This window comes from Leptonychotes weddellii, chromosome 12 (genome assembly GCF_054177405.1).
Source record: "Leptonychotes weddellii isolate Sample4059 chromosome 12, ASM5417740v2, whole genome shotgun sequence".
Lineage (NCBI taxonomy): Eukaryota > Metazoa > Chordata > Mammalia > Carnivora > Phocidae > Leptonychotes > Leptonychotes weddellii.
The window spans coordinates 83528159-83551318 of NC_138380.1; the positions used below are offsets into that span (position 1 = coordinate 83528159).

General features: G+C 38.6%; 1 protein-coding gene and 1 pseudogene across 1 annotated transcript in view; both read left to right on the forward strand.

Annotated features, from left to right (window-relative positions):
• SUGCT (succinyl-CoA:glutarate-CoA transferase) overlaps nucleotides 1–23160 on the forward strand; it is a 641807-nt gene that overhangs the window by 166224 nt on the left and 452423 nt on the right. The window lies entirely within an intron of this gene.
• On the forward strand, nucleotides 8392–8936 carry LOC102733576 (E3 ubiquitin-protein ligase RNF13 pseudogene; annotated as a pseudogene).

Below are 23160 nucleotides of genomic sequence, written 5' to 3' on the forward strand. Positions count from 1 at the left end.
TTGGAGGCGGAGAGTGAAAATGGCGGCCTCCCAATCTCCGCCCCGGAGGAGCCGAGAACTCGGGGCCCCGCTTCTCAGTGAGCCCCCAGAGAAAAGCCGTCAGTCACTCCCGTCTCCCCGGTCTCCGGCCACACTCCGTGCTCACCGGCCTGTGACCGCGCGTTTCTATCTCTGGCACCCGACCCCATGTGGAGTGTTCAAACCCAGCAGATCCCTGCAGTGCACTCCCGCGCGGCTCCTCCCGGGGAAGGAAGGTGAGTCTCCCCGGATCTGCTGCTTGTTGGGTCCCTGCTGGAGGAGCAGTGGCCCGACTGTGCCGCGGATCATGGTTTATGGCAACCCCGAGCTGAGAGTCCGCGCCTGGGCTCCGCCTCTGCAGCCGGCTTCCCTGCTCCGTTACCTGGGAGCTCTGCCACACTCAGGCACCCCCGGTCTTTCTGTGATCCCAAGGGTCCTGAGACCACACTGTCTCGGAGGGTTCCACCCCTCGCTTAGCCACCAGAGTGACGTCCCTCGGCGGAGCGGACTTTTAAAAGTTCCGATTTTGTGCTCCGCGGCTCTATCACTTGCCAGAAGTGGCCGACGGAGGCCCCTCCCCCGCCGTCTATCCTCCCGAATATCGCCTCGGATTCACTTCTCCGCACGTCCTACCTTCCAGAAAGTGGTCGCTTTTCTGTTCAGAGAGTTGTTGCGATTCTTTTCTTCGATCTCCTGTTGAGTTTGTAGGTGTTCAGATGGTTTGATCCCTATCCAGCTGAATTCCTGAAAGGAGACGAAATCCAGGTCTCATACTCCTCCGCCATCTTGCTCCGCCCCCTCTTCCTGTTTTCTTATAAGCCCAGCAATGGAATAAGAGTTGAAGAGCTGGCGGATTCACATGGAGATAGTTTTTGTAACATCATCTGTCAGGTGTCTGCTTCTTTCTTATTAGTCATCTGGCATTTTGAAGACCGATTGAGGCCATTACAAAATGCACTGCAGATCATAGACCTTACATCTTTAATTAATTAATGTTCACAAAGCACTGTGCAATTGATTAATAAAACTGGCTGTTGAAACATACTGAATGGTTAGCTCTTTTTATAATTTTCTCTTATTTCCACACCAAATGCATGAATCTGATTAAAAAAAAAAAGAGCCATAGCTGATCTTAAACACTTTTTTCTTTTGAGCTCTTTTTACATTATTTACCATTTGTATAGGGATATCTTTCATAGTTTTGCTTCTTCTGATTTTCCTGGTACATATATATTCCTGAGGGATATAGATTTTTCTCAGCTGGAAAACACCATTCAAATGTTATTTTCATTCTTAATAGAATTAATTTTTGATGTCAATGGAAAACTGTAAAATTATTCAGGCCACTAAACCAACATCTATTTAAACTTTGAAAGAGAAAATTAAAGATTATAGGGAATGCTTTCTAAGAAAAAAGAATGTTCTATGAAGAATGTTTATTTAGAAGAAAAGGTACTATTTGTTGTAAAACACAGCAATAAATGTGACTATAAGGAGCATATACATAATGAATCAAATAACTGTGAAAGATTCAATGCAAGTAACCTAGGTATGCTGTCCTCTAAGAATTCATAATCTCAAATCCATATTGATTTTTCATAAAAATAAGTTGTAGCACAAATTTTTTTTTTAAAGATTTTATTTATTTATTTGAGAGAGGGAGAATGAGAGACAGAGAGCATGAGAGGGAGGAGGGTCAGAGGGAGAAGCAGACTCCCTGCCAAGCAGGGAGCCCGATGCGGGACTCGATCCTGGGACTCCAGGATCATGACCTGAGCCGAAGGTAGTCGCTTAACCAACTGAGCCACCCAGGCACCCGGTAGCATAAATTTATAAAGACAGAGAGAATTAGTCTATAAAAGCCAACTCTAAATGTAAAAATTTATACTGTATATAAAAATTATAACATGTGGTTTAATTGTATGTCATAGCAGTAATTATAACTAAACAGTTTCAGAGAATTCATAGTTGAGAACACTGTCAGTGAAACCCAAAGGAGTAAAATTGTGATAGTGTGAATTCCTAGATGATGTGATTTGAAGTTAGAAAGTGCCATTTTTGTCTACTTTCACTTTGTATGAAGAAGTTAAGTGATTCTAGAAATAACGGGTATTTAATTCTGTGGTTTTCCACTTCACTATAATAGAGTAAGATTTATATCAAATTTAGATCAGTGAAAGGTAACCCTAAAGTTTTATAGATTTTATCCCTGAAGAGCATTATGAGATTTTAAAATTATTACAAACCTGTACCTCTGAAACAAATAATACATTATATGTTTAAAAAAAAGAAGATAGTAGGAAGGGAAAAATGAAGGGGGGGAAATCGGAGGGGGAGATGAACCATGAGAGGTGATGGACTCAGAAACAAACTGAGGGTTCTAGAGGGGCAGGGGGTGGGAGGATGGGTTAGCCTGGTGATGGGTATTAAAGAGTGCACGTTCTGCATGGAGCACTGGGTGTTATACACAAACAATGAATCATGGAACACTACATCAAAAACTAATGATGTAATGTATGGTGATTAACATAACATAATAATAAAAGAAAAAATTACCTTGAAGTTAATATCATAATCTGAGGATATTAATTTTGAATGTGAGAATTGTTCATTGGGAGAGTATGTATTTTTGAAGAAAGAATATAATACAAGGAAGTCCTCATATTTAAATCAGGAAGATACTGAGTGTCCATGGATGTCAGTCTGTCTATATGTGTGTCTTTTTGATTGTCCTTGATATTGGAAGTCGAATGCAAATTTATTTTTGTAAGTAACAGCAGAGATAGACAAGTGATTTATCTATGATTGACTCATTCTGTTTGTGGCAAATCACTTTTGGAAAGTATTTTCAGGGGTTTTGACAAGATAACTGGTTTTAATAGGAATGAGTCAATGACAGGAGTAATAGAAATCTGTGAGGATGTTTCAAATATTCTGTAGATAAAAAGTATATGCAAGTTGAATTCATTATCATAAAGAGTTCACATAGGTAGGTACAAAATAGCTATATGAATTTTTTCTTTTTATTTCTGCAGTTTACTGGCGTATATACCTAGGCCCCTTTTTGTATCTGGTCAAATACAAAAATGTTCTGGTAAATTTTTAAAAAATTTTTAATGTTTTGTTGTGAAGTAGGACTTGAAGTTCCTAGTGAAGCATCTGAGTTACATGGCACCATGTTAGAGATGCATGTTGCTACTGTATAAACCATAAGACAAAACACTGATCAAATGTGTCGGGTACTTTCCTGGGCAAGTGTTTATACAGGAAAAGATTCAGGAAAAAGGGATATTAATTAATCTAGCCCTGAGCAAAAGCTATTTCTGGGTTGAGGATGAGGAAAATCAACAATTACAGTTTGAATTAATATTTATATGGTGATTTTCGCTTGTATTTTCTGATTCCACCTTCAAAGTGCCCTCCTGAGGTAAGTGTTGTTATCTTATTTTACACATGAGGAAACTGAGGGTCAGAGATACTGCCGTCAATCACAGGTGAGCAGGTGAGTTTTACTCAAGTCTTCTGGCTCCATATTCTTTTTTTTTTTTTTAAAGATTTTCTTTATTTATTTGAGAGAGAGAGTGAGAGAGAGAGAGAGAGCACAAGACGGGGGAGCGGGAGAGGGAGAAGCAGACTCCCTGCTGAGCAGGGAGCCCGATGCGGGACTCGATCCTGTGACTCCAGGATCATGACCTGAGCCGAAGGCAGTCGCTTAACCAACTGAGCCACCGAGGCGCCCTGGCTCCATATTCTTTACTCTTTCTTTCCATCAAGTGGATACAGAGGCAAAGTGTTAGTCCATATTAAGGGGATCAGCACACGTGTTATGGGAGACGCAAGATCTGAAAGCCTTCAAGGAAATGCAAAATCTAGATGTGTGGAACTAAGGATGTCACACACTGCATGAATGATACATTAACTGGATTCAGCCTGCAGATGAATTTGGTATGACTAGTCTGGTGTTTTTAAAAAGTCTGAATTTGAAGGGCACCTGGGTGACTCAGTTGGTTAAGTGTCTGCCTTCGGCTCAGGTCATGATCCCAGGGTTCTGGGATCAAACCCTCCATCAGGCTCCCTGCTCAGCGGGGGAGCCTGCTTCTCCTTCTCCCTCTGCCTGCCTCTCTGCCTGCTTGTGCTTTCTCTGTCTGTCAAATAGATAAATAAAATCTTTTTAAAAAGTCTGAATTTGAATGCGTTAGGTAGAAAAAGCATTTTCTACTTGTCTCAGTCTCCACTACTCTCCCATCTAACTGCTCTCACTTCTAATATCTGCTCAGACTCTGATGTTCTTTGAATATGCAGTCCTGAGTGGAATGAATCACATGAACAAGAACATGGAGGAAAACATGAAGGTGAACATAGAGAGCAATTTCATCTGGCCTGAGCATAGGTTTTTATCCAGGAAACTTTGGTAGGAAGTTGTTAAGGACCGGATTATGGATGCTGTTTGTCCTACATCTCCCAACGCCCCCCCCCCCCGTCCCCCTTCCATGAAATCTAGTTTGGATGAGTTGGCCACAGTCCAAGTGAGTAGAAATTATATTGTGATCTATGAGGCTGAGTTCTTAGAAGGGAGGTCCTGAAATTTCAAGCTTAATTGAGGTGGGTCCAATTTCTTGGGACAACACTAATGTAGACAGAACACAAAGCTGTGTTCTGAGCTTGGAAAAGGAATCGTGGTAAGTGATGTAAAGTCCTGAGTGTTGCTCTGAACATTGGCTGATGTTAGTAGTACAATTTTATGGGACACTGGAAGCATGTTGTTTTATTGATAAATGTTTTAAGGTTCAGGGGAAGAGTAGAAAGTGCAGTTTCTTTTCTTTTTTGCATATGTATAAGATTGTTTCCTGGGATACCTAATTAAGGCAAGTCCCTTTGATTGGATACTTTGTGGGGGGCATTGCTTCTTTTCTTCCAATGGACTTTTGAGCCTTTGGAGGAGAAATAAGGTTATGAGAAATTACCTATGGGTATCTATATCTGTATTTATATCTAAATCTGGATTTTGAAATCATGGGCTTCTTTTCCACCTCAGGGCCTTTTAACATGCTTTATTTCCTGCATGTAATGTTCTTCTCTAATGGAGAAGATGGAGCTGATTTGTTTTTATTCCTTAAGTTCTTTACCTATCAGCACAACTATCCCTCTATGAGAGATTATCTCTGACCTATCTAAAAAGTAAGTTCCTTCCACCTTTATTCTGTTCTTTATGTGTTGTTATTTTTCACCACAGCATTAATCAACTTATAATTATTTTGTCTACTTACATATTTATAGTAACATATCCTCATAGTAATGTACCCCACAGTATCCCCAGAGAATGTAAATTTTGTAAGGACAGGGATTATAAATTCAGAATCTAGTTCCACAACAGAATGGATCCTCAAATAAGTATTTGCAAATAAATAGATAGTTGGAATAGAATTGAAGAAAAAAATACGATGGGTGTTGATAAGAGAATGTGCCATAGATTCCCATGTCAGATGGAGGGTGTGGAAGATGTTTTTCCATTGTGTATTGTAACAGGAATTTAATGTGTAATAGCAACAGGGATCTCATATATATATATATGATGACAGTTTCATATTGCTGAAGTAGAATATTGATTAATTCTTTAAAAAATTATATAATGAATACATTTTGAGTGTAGAAAGTTTAAATGGCATTTAAAGGCTGTAAAGAGAAAGTAAAACTTCTCCTTCCCTCTAATTCCATTTTCAGTTAATTACTATTAATACATCCTTACATATTTTTCTGGAAATTTTATATGGTATGTATCTGTCATTGGTTTTATTTATCTTTATATATAATTAGTTATCTACTTGTTATCTAAACCATTTTGATTATAATAGAAATATGGTTCTGCCATTTGCAATTTTCATTTAATATATCTTGGATATTTTTTCATGTGAACCCAAAAATCTTGTTTAGCGGGGTACCTGGTTGGCTCAGTCACTTAGGCATTTGACTCTTGGTTTTCCACTCAAGTCATGATCTCAGGGTTGTGGCATCAAGCCCCCTGTAGGGCTCTGTGCTCAGTGCAGAGTCTGCTTGTCCCTCTCTCTCTGCCCCTCCCCCAGCTTGCATGAACGCACGCGCACACGCACACACACACACTCTCTCTCTCTCTCAAAAATAAATACATAAAATCTTTTAAAAAATCTAGTTTATATATTTATAGCCACTTCATGTCAATATTATATAAAACTTTTTTTCTACAGCTCCATTTTCTCCCTATTCCTTTTTGCTGTGATTTTCATACAAATTTTATCTTTACAATTATATATCCATCAACATAGACTTATAATTATTGCTTTATGCAGATGTCTTTTAAACCAGGAGGAGAAAAAAAGAGTTACAAATGAAGATACATTTATGCCGTCTTTTATATTTGGTCATGTAGTTAACTTACTGGTATTCTTTATTTCTTTATATGATTTTGAATTACTCCCTAATGTCCTATGATTTCAGTTTGAAGAACTCTTCAGTATTTTCTGTAGGGCAGGTTTGCTTCCAATGTATTTTCTCATTTTTTATCTTAATTTGTCCTTAATATTTGAAAGATAGTTTTGCCCAATACAGGATTCTTGGTTGACATTTTCCTTTCTTTTAGCACTATAAATAGGTCATCCCACTATCTTCTAGCCCCTATGATTTCTTATGCGAAATCAGCTGTTAATCTTATTTAGGCTCACTTCTATGTGATCAGTCTCTTCTCTCTTGCTGCTTTCAAGATTCTTTGTCTTTATCTTTTGATTGTTTGATTATGATATGTCTACATGTGGAACTCTTGACTTAACCAACTTGGAGTTCACAGAGCTTCTTGGATGTATAGGTGGTTTTTTTTAAAAAAATATTTTCATCAGAGATAGGATGTTTTGGCTATTAATTCCTTAAATTTGTTTTGTTTTATTTTCTTTAGCTCTCTCTTTTTGTCTCTTCATTTCCTCTTTCTCTTTTCTCTCTTTCTCCCCCGTCCTTTTTCCTTTTGGATTCCCATTATGCCTATATCGGTGCACTTGATTATGTTCCACAGGTTTCTGAGGGTTTTTAATTTTTAAAAAAGTTTTTTTCTCTTTCTGCTACTCAGACTAGGTAATCTGAATTGACCTGTCTTCAACTTTGCTTTCATCTGTCAGCTCACATCTGCTATTGAGCTCTTCTAAGTGCATTTTAATTTATATTATTGTACTTTTCAACTTAAGAATTTCTATTTGGTTCTTTTTGTAATTTCAGTTTCTTTATTGATATTCTTTATTTGGTGAGACATTGCTTTCATACTTTAGTTCAGAACATGGTTTCTTTTCATTCCTTGAAGATATTTTAGATAGCTGATTTAAAATTTTTGTAGTGGGCTGAATGGTGGCTTTGATGATATATTCATGTCCTAATCCTTGGAGCCTGCCTTACATGGCAGAAGAGTAATTTATGGCAAAATATGTGATTAAGTTAAGGATCTTGAGAGGTGGGAGATTATCCTGGATTACGTGGGTTGGCTCTAAATGTAATCACATGCATCCTTGTAAGAGATAGGGAGAGGGAGTTTTGAGATACACAAAATAGGAGAAAGCGATGTGAAGATGGAGGCAGGGATTGGAGTGGTATAGCCTCAAGCCAAGGAGTGCTGGCAGTCATCAGAAGGTGGAAGAGACAAGGAAAGGAATCTTCCCTAGAGGCTCTGGAGGGAATGTGGTGATACCAGACCCTCAATTTCAGGCTTCTGAGCTCCAGAACTATATGAGAATAAATTTATGTTGCTTAAAGCCACCAAGTTCATGATTATATGGCAGCCATAGGAGACTAATCAAGTCTGTCCAGTGAGTCCAATGGCTGGCCTTCCTCAGGGACAGTTTCTGTAGACTGCTTTTTTTCCCTGTTAATGGCCATAAATTTTGTTTCTTTGCATATTTCATATCTTTGTTGTTGTTGTTGAAAATTGCACATTTAATATAATATTATGTGGCAGGTCTGACTTTTGCTGAGTCCTGGGGATGATGCATGTCAGCCCCGGAGTGCTGATGTCAGCATGGCTCCCAGCTGGGTGACTGGTTCTTACTTTCAGCCTTTGGGCTGCTTGCATCTCTAACAATGTGACCAGGACTCTGTCTAAGGCTTTGGTGGATCTCGGTTCCATCCATCTGGATCTCAGCTTGGACACCGTGCAAGGTTTCATCCTTGCCCCATCAGCCAGTCTGGTGATTTTATATCGAGATGTTGCTCTCCATAGAGATGCTCATTCTATCGGCCACACAAGTCTATACCATCTTGACTGTCCAGCTCTTTGCATTCTTTTTTTTTAAATTTATTTGACAGAGAGAGACACAGCGAGAGAGGGAACATAAGCAAGGGGAGTGGGAGAGGGAGAAGCAGCTCTTTGCATTCTTAAACCTATGGTAGAAGCAGGCATTTTAGCATATAATTTTGAAAATGCATCTCAGACATTTGATGACCTCCCAGCAAGATTTGGTTATAGACTTCCAGCTGAAGGTTTAAAGGGTTTTTTGATTAACTCGAAGCCAGAGAGTGCCTATGAACCGCTAATGCCTCCACCACTGAAAGACAATTCATCTGGCACTTTCATTGTGTTAATTAGAAGACTTGATTGTAATTTTGATGTAAAGGTTTTAAATTCACAGAGAACAGGTTACAAAGCAGCCATAGCTCACAATGTTGACTCTGATGACCTCATTAGCATCGGATCCAATGACATTGATGTGCTAAATAAAATGGATATTCCATCTGTCATTATTGGGGAATTATCAGCTAATTCCCTGAAAGATGAATTCACATATGAAAAAAGGGGCCACATTATCTTAGTTCTAGAATTTAGTCTTCCTCTGGAATACTACCTAATCCCCTTCTTTATCGTAGTGGGCATCTGTCTCATCTTGTCATTTTCATGAAGTAGGTAAATTAATGTTAAATATATTTTAAAAAATAGTATGGATGGTTCTAAAAATCATTGTTTTGAGTGAGAGGAGCCTTACATAAAGGAGTACATATTGTATGCTTCTGCTTATATGGTTGGGTCTGGAAAAGGTAAAGATAATCTGGGTAGAAAAATTGGAACAGTGAATGCTTCTGGGGGGATAGGAAAGGGTGAGAGATTTACTGAGAAGGGTAGAAGGGACCTTTTTGGGGGTGAGTCGTGTTCTGTATCTTGAAAGAGGTTTAGGTTGCACAAATTTCTGTATACTTAAATTTTGTGCATTTCGTTGTATAGAAATTTTACCTAAGGGAAAAAAAAAACTAAAAAATATTAAACTCTAAGTAATGATATATCTGCTAAAGTATTTGGGGGGACAGATACTGATTATCTGCAACTTACTTTGGAGTGCACTGTAAAAAAATGAAGAGAAAAAGAGGTGTGTATTGATAGGTAGATAGAGGGATGGATAGATAGGTGATAGAGATGCACTACAATGTTAATTGTAGATTCAAGGTAGTGGATATATGGGTATTATAAACTTTATTCAACTCTTCTCTGTATTTGAAATTTTTCATGTTAAAATGTAAATAAAGAATAGTCTGAGGACTTGAAAAACATATTATATGGCAAGTCTGGAAATTAGATTCTACTCTCTCTTCAGGATTTGTTGTTGCTGTTTGCCTAATGATTTTTCTGAGCTAAATCTGTAAAGTCTGTATTCTTCGTTGTGTGTGACCTCTGTTAGCTGGGTGATCAGTTAATGATTGGACAGAGATTTGCATAAATGCCTGGAACCAATAAGTTTCCCAGTTTCTGCTGAGGAGTTCCCTGTGTGTGCTGGAACATATGTCTTTCACACTCAGCCAGGCAGTTGACAACTCTGCCTTCCTTTTCACTTCTGCTTGCACAGAGCTTCAAGGTCAGTCACAGCTGAGAGCCAGGGTCTTCTCAGCTCTTTTCTGAGCATGTGCACAGCCCTGGGCAAGCGAACAGCCCCATACATGTGAATGGACCTTTTAGATTTCCAGGAATATTTTGACGCTTTTCAAAGCTCCAAATGGACATTTCTTTCATTCCCCAGATTTCCCTTGATAAGCTTTTTGCTTAGTCTTTTGTTTGTCCTGATTGTTAACCATTGCCTCAGTCAGCAGTGATGTTAAATAATTAACAAATGCCCCCAGAGACAAGGCTGTTCACACTGAGGGAACTCTGAGTCAGAGTCAGGTAAAAAGAAGCCTTCCATAAAGGGTGCACTTGTCGTGATGGGCACTGAGTGTTGTACACAGTTGTTGAATCACTATCTTGTACACATAAAACTAATACAACAGTGTATGTTAACTCTATTGGAATTAAAATTAAAAAAAAACTTAATGAAAAAAGAAGGCTTCCAAATGGAGTCTTCCAGATAGGTCAAATACTGACAATTATCTGTTAATGAGGCTTTCAAAGTTCCAACCCCATTCTGTATCCTCTAGTGGCTGCTAGACTGCTGGTTTTCACTGTGATTGCAGACTATTGATTTTCAAGGCTACTGTGTAGCTGGGAGGCGGGGGATGGGAACAGGTCAAGTTAAAATGCCATAAACCTCACTGTTCTTACTGTGATTTAGCTGTTCTTCTGAAATAAATGCTCTCTGAATTGCCGCAAGCCTTTGGTTAATTTTCGGAGTCCTGGAAAGTTGTTATAGACTATTTTTGCCAATGATTTTATTGTTATGTGGAGGAGAGGATTTTTGGGGTCTTTAGCCTTTCTTTCTTTCTTTTTTTTTTTTTTTTTTTTGATGTTTCTCCAACATGTGGCTTTTGGATAAAGGGTTTTGTTTTGTTTTTTTTTTAAAGATTTTATTTATTCATTTTTTGAGAGAATGTGCGCGAGTGCATGAGTCGGGAGGAGGGGCAGAGGCAGAGGTAGAGGGAGAGAAAGAATCCTCAAGCAGACTCCCCACTGAGCAGGGAGGCTGGGATCATGCTTGAGCTGAAATCCAGGGTCAGATGCTTAACCGATGGAGCCACCCAGGCGCCCCTTGGGTAAAGTGTTTTTAAAGGTTGGAGGGGAGAGAACTTCACAATAGTTCTGCCTCATGACTTCACTATAGTTTTAGCATGATTTCTTTTTTCTTTCTCTTTCCTTTTTGTAAATCCCTATTTCTGTTTCTTTTTTGAGGTAATGAAGAGTGTGTAGCCTGCCTCCTAAACAGGGAATAGCCAAACGGCGCATCCTTTGAATCAGCCTTTCTGTATTTAGTCCTCTGGAGGGACTAGATGCTCTGCTTTGAAGTGGTATTACTGGCCTTTCCCCCTACCCCCCCATTCCTGTTGGCCTTTCTTTGGGTTGCATCTCATCCCCTAGGTTCTACTTCATTCCTGATTAGGGGATATCAGTAAGAATTTTCAGAATTTTCTGGATTCAGTTTCTCTCATCTCCACAATGCTTCTTGACAATAATGAAAGGAGCTGAATGTTGGTATCATTAATCTTAAGTCTCTTGTCTCTGATGGCCCTTATCAACACTTGTGTTATTACTCTCTTCCTCCGTTTGCTGCTTGCACATTTTCATTCTTTTTCCTTTTTGTATTTATTTTGTTAGGTTTTGGGGGTAGAGGTTTAGTGATTCAGTTTCTGCTTTGTACTGACTTTTTGAGATGATACAGAATTATTTACTTTAAAATAAATAGTAAATGTCTGTCAAGTGAGAGTTTTGGTTTTAAAAAATAAGTGTATAGCCCTTTCTTTCTGGTTGTAGTTTGTTAGTGAGGTCAGTTGCTTACTGCAGTCACTCCTGGTTTGTGCCTCTGTAACAATGCCATTTCCACGTAGGAGGTACTAATATTTCTTCTCAGTGGGAGGAGTATAGTGGAACGTGTTGAGAAAATGAGGGATAGAATCCATTTTGTTTTAACTCTTTAAATTCAAGTCATTTGATTTTCAAGAGTCAACTCAATTCTTATAATAGTATTATGTTGCAGGTCTGTATGATCCTGAATGTGGCTGGCTATATAATATATAAATAATAGAAATAGTAGTAGTAGTAGTAGTAGTAATAGTAGTAATGAGAAGCTTTTGATAATACATAAATTGTGTTTTTAGTTCACTTGTGCAAGAATGTTATAAGGCATGTATTATTTAGATTTGTTTGCCCAAGTCTTATAGTATGTTTTTTTTTCACATGGATAAAATATTAAAATGTGAATATGTCATCTTCACAATTTTATGTTCTTTTAAACTCCAATTCCTTAAAAAAAAAAAAAAGCCCCATCTACAAAGCATTACCAGTTTTGCTTTTGTAAAAAATGAAACAAAAAACCCCTCCCCACAAGAAACCCCTAAATTTATTGATTGGTCGTTCAGAAAAAATTATAAAATTCAGTAATTTCTAAATCAGTGTGATGAGGTTATTTCTATGTCTCAGGAGACTCCCTAGACCCAATGGTGGTGTGCTAGTGTGGAGGTAATGAAATTTAATACATTAAGGATTATATTGACAAGTCCATAATATGTCATTCCCCTGTCTCTCTCACTGTACCAGATATCCTAATTATTAAAAACCACAAACAGACACACAAAAATTCCATCAAACCAGATAACTACATAACATCTGGAAAAATGGTTTTAGTTAAGGAACAAATCAATGAGTGATCTTTTTTTTTCATGTTAATCATTTGTGTTTATATTTATTTTATATTCTTTTCTTTGGACAGTGATTTTATTTTTAAAGATTTATTTATTCATTTTAGAGAGAGAGAAAGAGTGCACATCTGAGGGGAGGGGCAGAGGCAGAGGGGGAGGGAGAGAAGCAGACTCCTCCCTGAGTGCAGAGCCTAACACAGGGCTTGATCCCAGGACCTGGTGATCAGGACTTTAGCTGAAACCAAGAGTCAGATGCTTAACTGACTGAGCCACCCAGGCGCCCCTGGACAGTTATTTTAGAAGAGGTTGATGAACTGAACTTATTCATGCAACACATCATGCAAGTGCTGCTGATTATATAGACCTGGAGTAAATGTAGGTCCTACCATCAAGGGAGGGATTATCTGTATAACCCTAGAAATTTCTTGAGTTTGGTAATTAAGACATGGACTCTTATTTAATAGTGGTGGTATTATTTTTCAAAAAACACCTAAGATATTTTAAACATAAGCACTGCTCTGTTGTATATTTATTTTCATATGTCCCTGGGTAGCCTGTTTTAAGAGTTTTATGGGCATGTGGCTTTTCTGATAGACTGAATACATTTTTCAGAATCTTGCATAATCTAGTGACTCTTAGAATTATGTTGTCAGGAATAGAATTTTATTGCTTGTAGGTTTACTCTTCACATGTTTATACTCTTCATATATTTATGATTAAAAAAGTGAAGAGCTATTTTAAGGTGGAAGGAAGTGAGCTTAGCTCATCTTATGTTGTTCCTTGAGAGAACATCACTCTCAAGGATTTGGCACTTCTACTCCACTTTATTGGATAGGAAGAGGTCATGGGTTACTAGTCTCAGTCAGTTTCTCCATTTTATGGAAAAGAATACTTCCCAAGTGTTTAGAAAGGAGCACGTGAAAGAAGATACAAAGCTTTGGCTTTGTGTCTAAGATCATACCTTTAACTCATAATTACAGCGCTAATGATAATGGCTTTTGGGGATGTAGTGAGGAATAAAGTGTTACAGCTTATTAAATCTACTATATTTGTGTTAATTCAGATATATTCATGAGATAAAGAAACCAGTAAGTTTAATGTTCATATCAAGTTGAGCATTTCAAAGTTTATTTCCTACTGCTTTGATTAGCTGTATCCTTAAGACAAGTTGTAGTCTTTCCTTATTATTCACATAAAAGATTAGCATTTATAAAAGATGATTTCACTGATATTTCATTTAACTAATTAAATCTGTTTACTTTTTTGGTGATTGAAAATCAAATATTAAATTGTATCTATTTACAAAGAAACATTTTTGTTTTTTTCTCTGCTTATAATAGTGGGTTTACTTTCTGTATCATACATAGAATCTCTAAATTGGTATTTTTACCTAACTAATGATCCAAGAAAACACATGTAATGAGTTCTTTTATAGATACATTTCTTTTAAGTAGAGAAAAAATACAGATGAAAATAGCAAAAAGCTGAAATAAAACAAAAGAGAATTTAATTTAGTTTTCATGCTTAGAAATGTCTGAGACCATATTCTTTCAATATATAATCTTTCATGAAATGTCAAATTAGATGTTTTGAAAACTGTTAACTCTGAAGTTGTGATCACCTAGCTTTTGTCCATCATCTTTGAAAAGCATTTAAGTGCTAAAACATACATGGTTATATAAGTTACAAAGAAAACTACTGAAAAAAATACTTCTGCTTTGTAAGATCTCATATTCTAAGATAGATTACACTCATTTATTCATTTTATTGAATATAGAGGGGATACATGGGGATAGACTTTAATTAAATAATACAGAAACAAATAAAAATCATCAGTATCTTAAGTCCTGCAGAGTGGAGATTTATAGCGCTGTGAGAGCATTATGTGGAGGGATTTGATGTAGTCATGGTCATCAGGGAAATTTCTCTGTGGAAGTGATGATGAGTTGAGCTCTGAAAAAACACTGGGAGTTACTAGGCAAAGCGTAAGGAGAATCATATTTCCTCTGCTTGGAATTTTTTACATATTTTTTACTATATAATGTATTGACACGTTCATCCTGGCCTGAGAGAGCAGCTCTAGTTCATGTCCTTTTTCAGACAAGGAAACCAGAACCCTTGGAGGTTAAGTAACTTGCCTAAGATTCATAGCTACTTCTGAGAAAAATTGAACTAGGATTTATGATTAATGCCCTTTCTATTATGCCAGGTTCAAGACATAAGAATAACAGAACAAAGATGTAGTTAACTTCTTGTTCGTTCATTTATTTACTCAACCTATAAAGCAACACTGTGTGGAAGAGTCTGTGCTACTTGCTGTGAAAGATACAGAAGTGAATAATAGGTGGCATTTGCCTTTAGGGAGCTTATCATCTAGTAGGGAATATAAAACAGTATCTGAATTTATAGAGTAAAATTATACATGTCAACAGAAAAATACAGATAAAATACGGAAATTGAGATGAGGAAAGAATTACGTCAATTTGTAATGAGTTTGTGAAGGCTTCCTGGAGAGAATGATAATTGAGCTGGGCTCAAGCATGAAAATGAAGGGCATTTGGTGCAAAATGAACTGCATGAGCAAAGAACAAGGTTGTCAGGACATCAGCAGGTAGTTCTCTTTAGATGATACTAAAATGGGTCAAGGGATAGATAGTGGGAAATAAATTCGGAATATGAGGCTTGATTGTAGATAAGTACTAAGATAAAGGAGAGCCAATATTAAAAAGGGGCATAAATAAATCATAACTGTAGGTCAATGCTAAGGACACTGGGTAGAAGATAAAGATTGAATGTGTAGTTACTTTAAGGGGTGCTGGGGATACAAAGATGAATACATGCAATTTAAGAATAGAAGTAAGTGTGATCTAGGAAATGTGGAGAAAACCTGGTCTGAGAGTTTCATGCCTAGGTTGGGGGGATAGCCATTAGTTCTCCTGTGAAGAGTTTTCAAAGGCTTTGTAGTTAGGTGGAGTTTCAGTTGTTCATCTCTGCTCTTGTTTTGTCTCTTTGGACCACTGGTTCACTCTAAGTCAATCATGATCCAGCAGTTGACAATGGAGTCTTACTGAGCCAGGTGTTACCACACTATATCATAGTCCTTTAGCTTATGAGGCTGCTGGCTCCTTCAATTATTCATTCACCAAAGGTTTATTGAGAGATTGCTATGTGCCAGGCACTGTGATTAGGTGTTGAGAGTCCTATCCTCAGGGGTCTTGTGTTTGACATGTTAAACAAGTAATTAAAAGTACGGTGTGATATGGAAGATAAAGCCTTTGAAAAGCATTTAAGTGCTAAAACATACATGGTTATATAAGGGCTCTTTTCAATGATCTTAACATTTTAAGGAAATTGAAAATAGTTCTGTTAGTTCATATTTTAGTTGTCAGTGCCAGAGTCCTTGATGGCCACTAGGAAAAATCCATATTAATTTTGAAATGCATGACTCTCCTTACTGTGTGAGGGGTAAAGAGAGAAGGAGGACTCATGGCTGGGAGCATGGCCCTGGAGTCCAACCATCCTGGCTGGATTTCAGTCAGTACTTATTTGCTGGGTGGCCTTGTATAAGCTACTTAATGTCATTGCCCTCAGTTTCTCCAGCAGTAAAATGGGGAAATTAAATCTGCCTCTTAGTCAGACTTCAGTGAGTTGAATATCAGAAGCATACTGCCTTGTATATACTACGTGTTCAGTGAATTTTTTTTTTTTTTTGAGAGAGAGAGAGTAAGAAAGAGAGAGAGCATGAGAGGGGGAAGGGTCAGAAGGAGAAGCAGGCTCCCCACCAAACAGGGAGCCCAATGTGGGACTCGATCCTGGGACTTCGGGATCATGACCTGAGCCGACAGCAATTGCTTAATGACTGAGCCACCCAGGTGCCCCGTCCGTGCAGTATTTGGATACCATCTCCACTGATCATTGTCGTTGGGCAAGAAACCTGAACTTGTGCTGCTTCTCCCATATACAAAAAGGGATTGTGTTGCCCCTCCTTCCTTTTAGGAAAGGTATAAAGATTAATTATACCATATAGTATTTTTTTCACTTATAGAGAAGATGCTATAACAAGAATGCTTTATTCCTTTCCTCAAATTTATTTTTCTACAAAAGTTGAAAATGCTTCATGTCTCTTTCTAATCTTATTATTATTTTTTTAATGCACGTGGCTGTTTATAGCTTTTAGGGTGATGTGTGGACATTTCTCACAAAACTAATAATTTGTGTCACTTTATAAAGCATTGCCCAAGTCCTTTCTTGCCAATCTTCTTGTGACATGTAACAATTGTTGGGTGGGATGGATGCATATACAGATGCTTAACCAGATTTTATTGATTATAAATAAAATAGCTTAAAAATAAATCTTTAAAAATATAATCACTGCTGCCTTTTTCACAAGGAATTCAGAATAAAGAAATATAGAGTGTTCTCTTAGGGACAGGAACATGGCTTGGTTCTTTCTTCATTGCATTTAGACATAGATGCAATCTGGAAAGCCATTTTCGGAACCATTAGAGTACAAAATAGAGTACAAAAGGAGTGTTCAGAAGACAGGATTGGAGCTGATCATGCCTTCAGAAAGGCCTTGACACTATACTCTTAAGAATGAAATAGCTATAGGGGCGCCTGGGTGGCTCAGTTGGTTAAGCAACTGCCTTCGGCTCAGGTCATGATCCTGGAGTCCCGGGATCGAGTCCCACATCAGGCTCCCTGCTCATCGGGGAGTCTGCTTCTCCCTCTGACCCTCCCCCCTCTCGTGTGCTCTCTCTCTCTCATTCTCTCTCTCAAATAAATAAATAAAATCTTTAAAAAAAAAAGAATGAAATAGCTATAGGGCATATCAATCTTCTCAGGAAGCTCCAGTGTTTCTAAGAAATGCCACGTTACTTACTTCTTTTAAATAAACCTAAATCCAACTCTGAACTCCCATCCCACTAGCTTAAAGGGAATTCAGTTTCAGTCATAAAGGCACTCCCTCTCTCACTCACGAAGTTATGGCATCCGGTTCCTGGGGGTGTCGCCCAGAACAGCGCTCAAAGGTGATCCTTGGTCTTGGTCCAGATTAGTTTCCACTTTGATACCCATTGCCCACCAGTTTCTCTCAACCCAGTGTACTGGCATTTTGGGTGGAACAGTTTTTGTCGTGTCGAACTATCCTGTGCACTGTAGGATGTTTTTGGCATCCATTACTCTCACTCATTTTGACAACAACAACAACAAAAGCCTTGCCTACCTTTCCAGAGCCCCTTAGTTGAGCCACCTAATGTACCAACTTTCATCGCCCCAGGCAGTCCCTTGGGATCTGATGGTGTTGTGGCTACTCTGTCACCCAGCATGTGGGGATTTAGGGGCCTCAGGTGCTCTGAATGGAGTCTTGTGTGGCCACTTTGCTGGCGTTTCCTATGGAGACCCAACCTCTTTCCTGGAACTCTGGAAGGGGGAGGCCCTAGATGCCTTTACTGAAGATCCCACAGACCTCCAGCCCTTCATTAAGCTTGGGACAATCTTTTTATTCCTCTTGCTGCTTGTGCCACGCCTGTCCCCACCTTTATCTGTAACTCTCACCCAGAATGCATTAGCTTTTGTTGTTGTTGTTTTTTCCATAGCACAAGGCTTTTGGAAAACTCTAGCAAGGAAAGGAGGTTCTCTTCAGGCTACTTCTGCCTCAGCCCTGCAGCCCACACTGTGGCAAGGGAGTGCAGAAGGCCTGGTCATCCGTTCTTAGAAGGTAGGAGTGGAGTATAAGAAGGCCAAATTGAAAATGCAAACTATTAAATGTTGTTTCACTCTTTCCCATCATTCAACAGCAGTAAAACCAAAAAGCTATCTAATATCTCAATGAATTATCCCACCACATACCCAAGTATAGATTTTTATATCACGTCCCTCGAAAACAAATGTTCCCGACCTAACCTGTCTGGTCTGATTTCTTTAGCACAGGGAATCAGACTCCGTAACTTGGGTAAATAGGACCATGGCTGTGGGTTAGGCTGAGGTAAAGACAGAGAGTAATTGGATAGGGTTGAGGGCATATGTACTTTTTTCTATTGGAAATTTTCAACTGAACAACAGAAAGCAGAAAACTATTTGAACCACTGTTATTCACAATCTCCTGTGGATGGTACTTTCTAGTTTGATAGGACAGAAGTTAATTTGTTCCATGCAATGGATGCCTTAGGGCATTAGGATTTATTTTTCTTGCTGAACCCTTTGAAGTGGTTAGTGCTAATCCCATTTATCTGGTCCTGTTGTCCTGTGAAAGAATCAGAACTGTGGTTTACAGATGGCTTGTCATCTGTTAAAGGAGGATGATAATAGTACCTACCCCATGGGGCTGGTAAAGCTTAAAGGAAGTAATGTATATCGAATACCCAGAACACTGCCTGGTACTCAGTAAGTCTGTTTAAGGGGATCATGTGTAGGTGTCCTGGCCCTGTGCTAAGTCCTTTACATCTTTGTGCATTCTCATTCATGCTCCCTAAACCTTCCTGAGATAGGTATTATTATCCCCATTTCACAGAGAAGGATATGAGGCTTAAGGAGTTTTTTACTTGCCCAAGGAAACACAGGGTGTGAGTGGATGAGTTGGTGTTGGTTACAAGTACAGAAGGAAACATCTTTGCTTATGGGAGGAGGAGAGTGGCTCAGGCCCACCATACTGTCAAAGCCTCCGTGAGTTTTGGTTTCTACATGCCTGCACCCACTTTTCAACTGAAAGTAGAAAAATGAAGTAGAAATCTAATCAGAACTGTCCCAAGGTTAAGACTGAAAAAAAAAAAAAAAGAAAGAATCCGGTTCAGTCTGTTAAATAACAGAGTTTGCACCTGGAATATATTTGTTTGAGTCCCCCTTACACACCACTGAAAAATATGCTGTAATGATAGGCATTTAATGAAGCAGGCTAGTGGGCATGTTGGTAATAGGTTACATTTTATTTTCCTTAGGGTAATTATAACAGGCTTATAATATAATGAGAGAATTCTGGTTTTGGAATTGAAATTAGTTTAAATACAAATCACTGGAAAAACACAAGTCAGAACATTTTCACATTTTAAAAATTAGCAGATGTTCTTGTAGAACTTCACATTTTATATTTTCACATCATGCTCTGAAGTAAAATAAAAGCAGGATCTCCTATTATTTTGGGTGTAGATAAATTCATAATGATTTAGTTATAAGGGATCTTTTTTTTTCTCTATAAGAAGTCCTCCATGGTTCTTAGTGTTCATGTTTTTTACCAATTAAGAACTTTAAAAATATGTTTGAGATTTTCATTTATCAATGAGAAAAACTGTGCTTCCCTGTCTTTTTGTTGACAAGTCATTGTCACACTTTCCTTCTTGTTCTTGTTTTAATGTTTCAAGATAATTTCCTTTTGTAAGGAAGAGATATTTGTGACCACTATTAAGACTAACTTAAGTAGATTAAAATGCGAAAATATTTTGCAGATTCCTTTGCAAAGAGTAAGACTTTTGCATGACTATGGAACACATGCATCAAGTTTTGTGTCCTGGCTTTAAAATCAACAACAAACGTTGATATGAACTAAAATTCTGATTTGTTGGGTCTGTACTCAGTGCCAGGTTATATCCTAAGCACTTTATCTCATTAATTGTTAATGACAAAGCAATAAGGTGAATATTATTCCCATGGTACACATAAAGGAGCTGAGGAATTAAAGAGGTTACATGATTTTCTCAGGTAAGAATGTTGACAAATGGTGGAACAGTGTTTTGAATCCAGATCTCTGTCATTAGCCAGTTTCCTCAACTACTGCATTATGATATGAGTGAGATAGAAATGCACAGGCTATTATGAACATACAGAAGTAGACACTTCACCAAACCTGGGAGGCTTGAGTCTTAAAGTACATCAGTGAGCTTAGGGTGTTTCTGGAGGGGACAGGGAGAATATTGGGGGGAGGGAGAAGAAAGCAATTCCGGGTAGAGCATTCTGCAAGTAGGAGAAGCTATTGCTGTTACTTGCAGTATACAGAGAGTATTAAATGAGACAGGTGATGATGCCAGGGAGGTCAGGTCCAAATTGTGGAGAAATTTGTGTTGAAGAGCTTGAGCATGTTCTTATATGATGGAGAGACACTGATAGGCTTCAGGCATATAACTGGCATGGTTATATTTGTGTTTTAGGTAAATCACTCTTAAAAGGGTGAGAAGATGGTTTTTGTAGGTAAAACTGGAGGTAGGGAGACCAGTTTCAGTCTTCCGTATAAAGATGACGAAGACTTTGGATTAGGTCAGTGGTGCTAGAGGATCCATTTAGGATGTAATTAAGATACAGATTTGCAATATTTAATGGTGCTTAGCTCTGGGTGATAAGGGAGATAAAAGGATAAACAGTAAGTGCCAGATTTCCAGCCTATATAATTGGGTGGAATGTAGAGTCATCAATTAAGACTGAGAAAAATATAGGAAGAGGGTCAGGCAGAAGATACAATGAGTTCAATTTGGGACATGTTGGGTTTGATATAGCCAAGTGGTAACAGTCAACAGAAACTGACTATATGAGTCTGACATTGTGGGCAGGGATTTGAGGTAGAGACAGGCTTAGGAATCATAAGCATTTATGGTAGGTGCATCTATTAGAGTGATCAAGGTCATGGTGCAAGTGAGAATAGTGAGCTATCGATGGGCTGCTGGGGTACCTGGGTTGGGTGAACAAAGGGGAGCCTGCTAAGGAGACAGAGCAAGAATAATCAGAGATATGATGACCAACTGTGTGGCATCAGAGAAGCAGTTTCAAGGAGATGATAAACAGGTGTGCAGTGCTATAGAGTGGTGTTACAAGAGTTGAGAAACATCCACTGAACAAGACAATGGAGATAACTGGTGACTTTTGCAAGAAGAGATCTAGTACAATGGTGTTGACAGAAATCATGACAGACAGATTGGTTTTAGACACAAATGTTAGGCTGGCAATTGAGATGGCAGGTTAGGAGTTTTCTTTCAAGTATTTTGGTTGATAAAGGGAGAAGACTGTGTAGTAGCTAAAGGAGAATATATATATGTGTGTGTGTGTGTATGTATGTATGTGTATATATATATATATATATGTAATGTACATATACATGCCGTTTTTTTTTTTTTTTTTTCTGGAAGGGAGGGAATAGAATTTAGCAGGTTTCTAGGTTGTGGGAAAGGAGGCCCCTGAGAGGGAGAGGTTAAAGACACAGGAGAAGATACGACCCATGGGCAGGCCCCAAATGAGGCCCTAGGGCTAGATTAAAGAGATGGGGACCTGGCATGGGATTACAGGGCCGTTCCTTTGCTGGAGGAAGGAAGGAGAGGAATGAAGATGGGTGTACTTGTAGATCACTTACAAGTCATGTGTGTTAGTCTGGTGATAATGCAGCTTGCTGGTTTCAGCCATCTGGAGGAAGAAGGAAGCAATGACAATTCTTGGAAGTGGATGTGGTGAGAGATACATAGAGTGGGAAAGCTTTGTTACTAGTCTTGAAGTGCTGGAGTTCAGAACAGCAACAACAAACCCAAAGACTTGTGCTTGATATTGTGTCTTAGCTCCTAGTGACCACAATGCAGAGGGTCATGCAGGAACAAGCCGTGAGTTCTTGACCTGGACTTCGAGCTTTGACTTTGGTGACCTTGTCTATAGGTGCTGAGACATGGCTTCGAAGGGGGTATTTCCTTAGACCAGTGGTTTTCAAACCTGACTGCCAGTAGGAGTCACTGGGAGAGCTTTCAAGAAATAATGACACCAGCATCACCCTCAGCTTCTGGATTGACTGATTTTGGGTGGTACATGGCCACCAATGTTTTTTAAAGCTCTGCAGGAGATGTGACCATGCGGCCAGAGTTGGGAACCACTGCTTTAGACCAGAGGGCAGCAAATGTTTTCTAGAAAGGGCCACATAGTAAGTAGTTCAGGCTTTGTGGGCTCTACAGCCCCTGTAGCTCAACAGAAGCCATGGATAATACATAAATAAGCTAGCATGGCTGTGTTCCAGTAAAACTTTGCTTATGGCCACTGAAATGTGAACTTCATATAATTTTCACATGTCACGAAATAATATTCTTCTTTTGATACCCACTCCCCCCGACCTTCCATTTAAAATGTAAAAACCATTATCTCATGGGCCATATGGGCATGGGCTGAAGTTTGCTGACTCCTGCTTTACACCCTTGCTGCTCAAAGTGTGGTCCCTAGCTAACATTGGCATCACCTGGAAGGTGGTTAGAAATGCAGAATTTTGAGCCTTGACCCAGCTCTCCTGACTCATAATCTGCATTTTAACAAAATTCTCAAGTGGGATATATACAGATTCAAGTCTGAGAATCATTCATCTGCTCCAGGCCATCCTACTCCCATTCCCAACCAGCTCAGAAAATAGGGGAGCTTCTTTTATTTTTTTAAATTTTTTTATTATTTATTATTTTTTTATTATGTTATGTTAATCACCATACATTACGTAGTTAGTTTTGATGTAGTGTTCCATGATTCATTGTTTGCGTATAACACCCAGTACTCCATTCAATACGTGCCCTCTTTTAATACCCATCACCAGGCTAACCCATCCCCCCACACCCCTCCCCTCTAGAACCCTCAGTTTGTTTCTCAGAG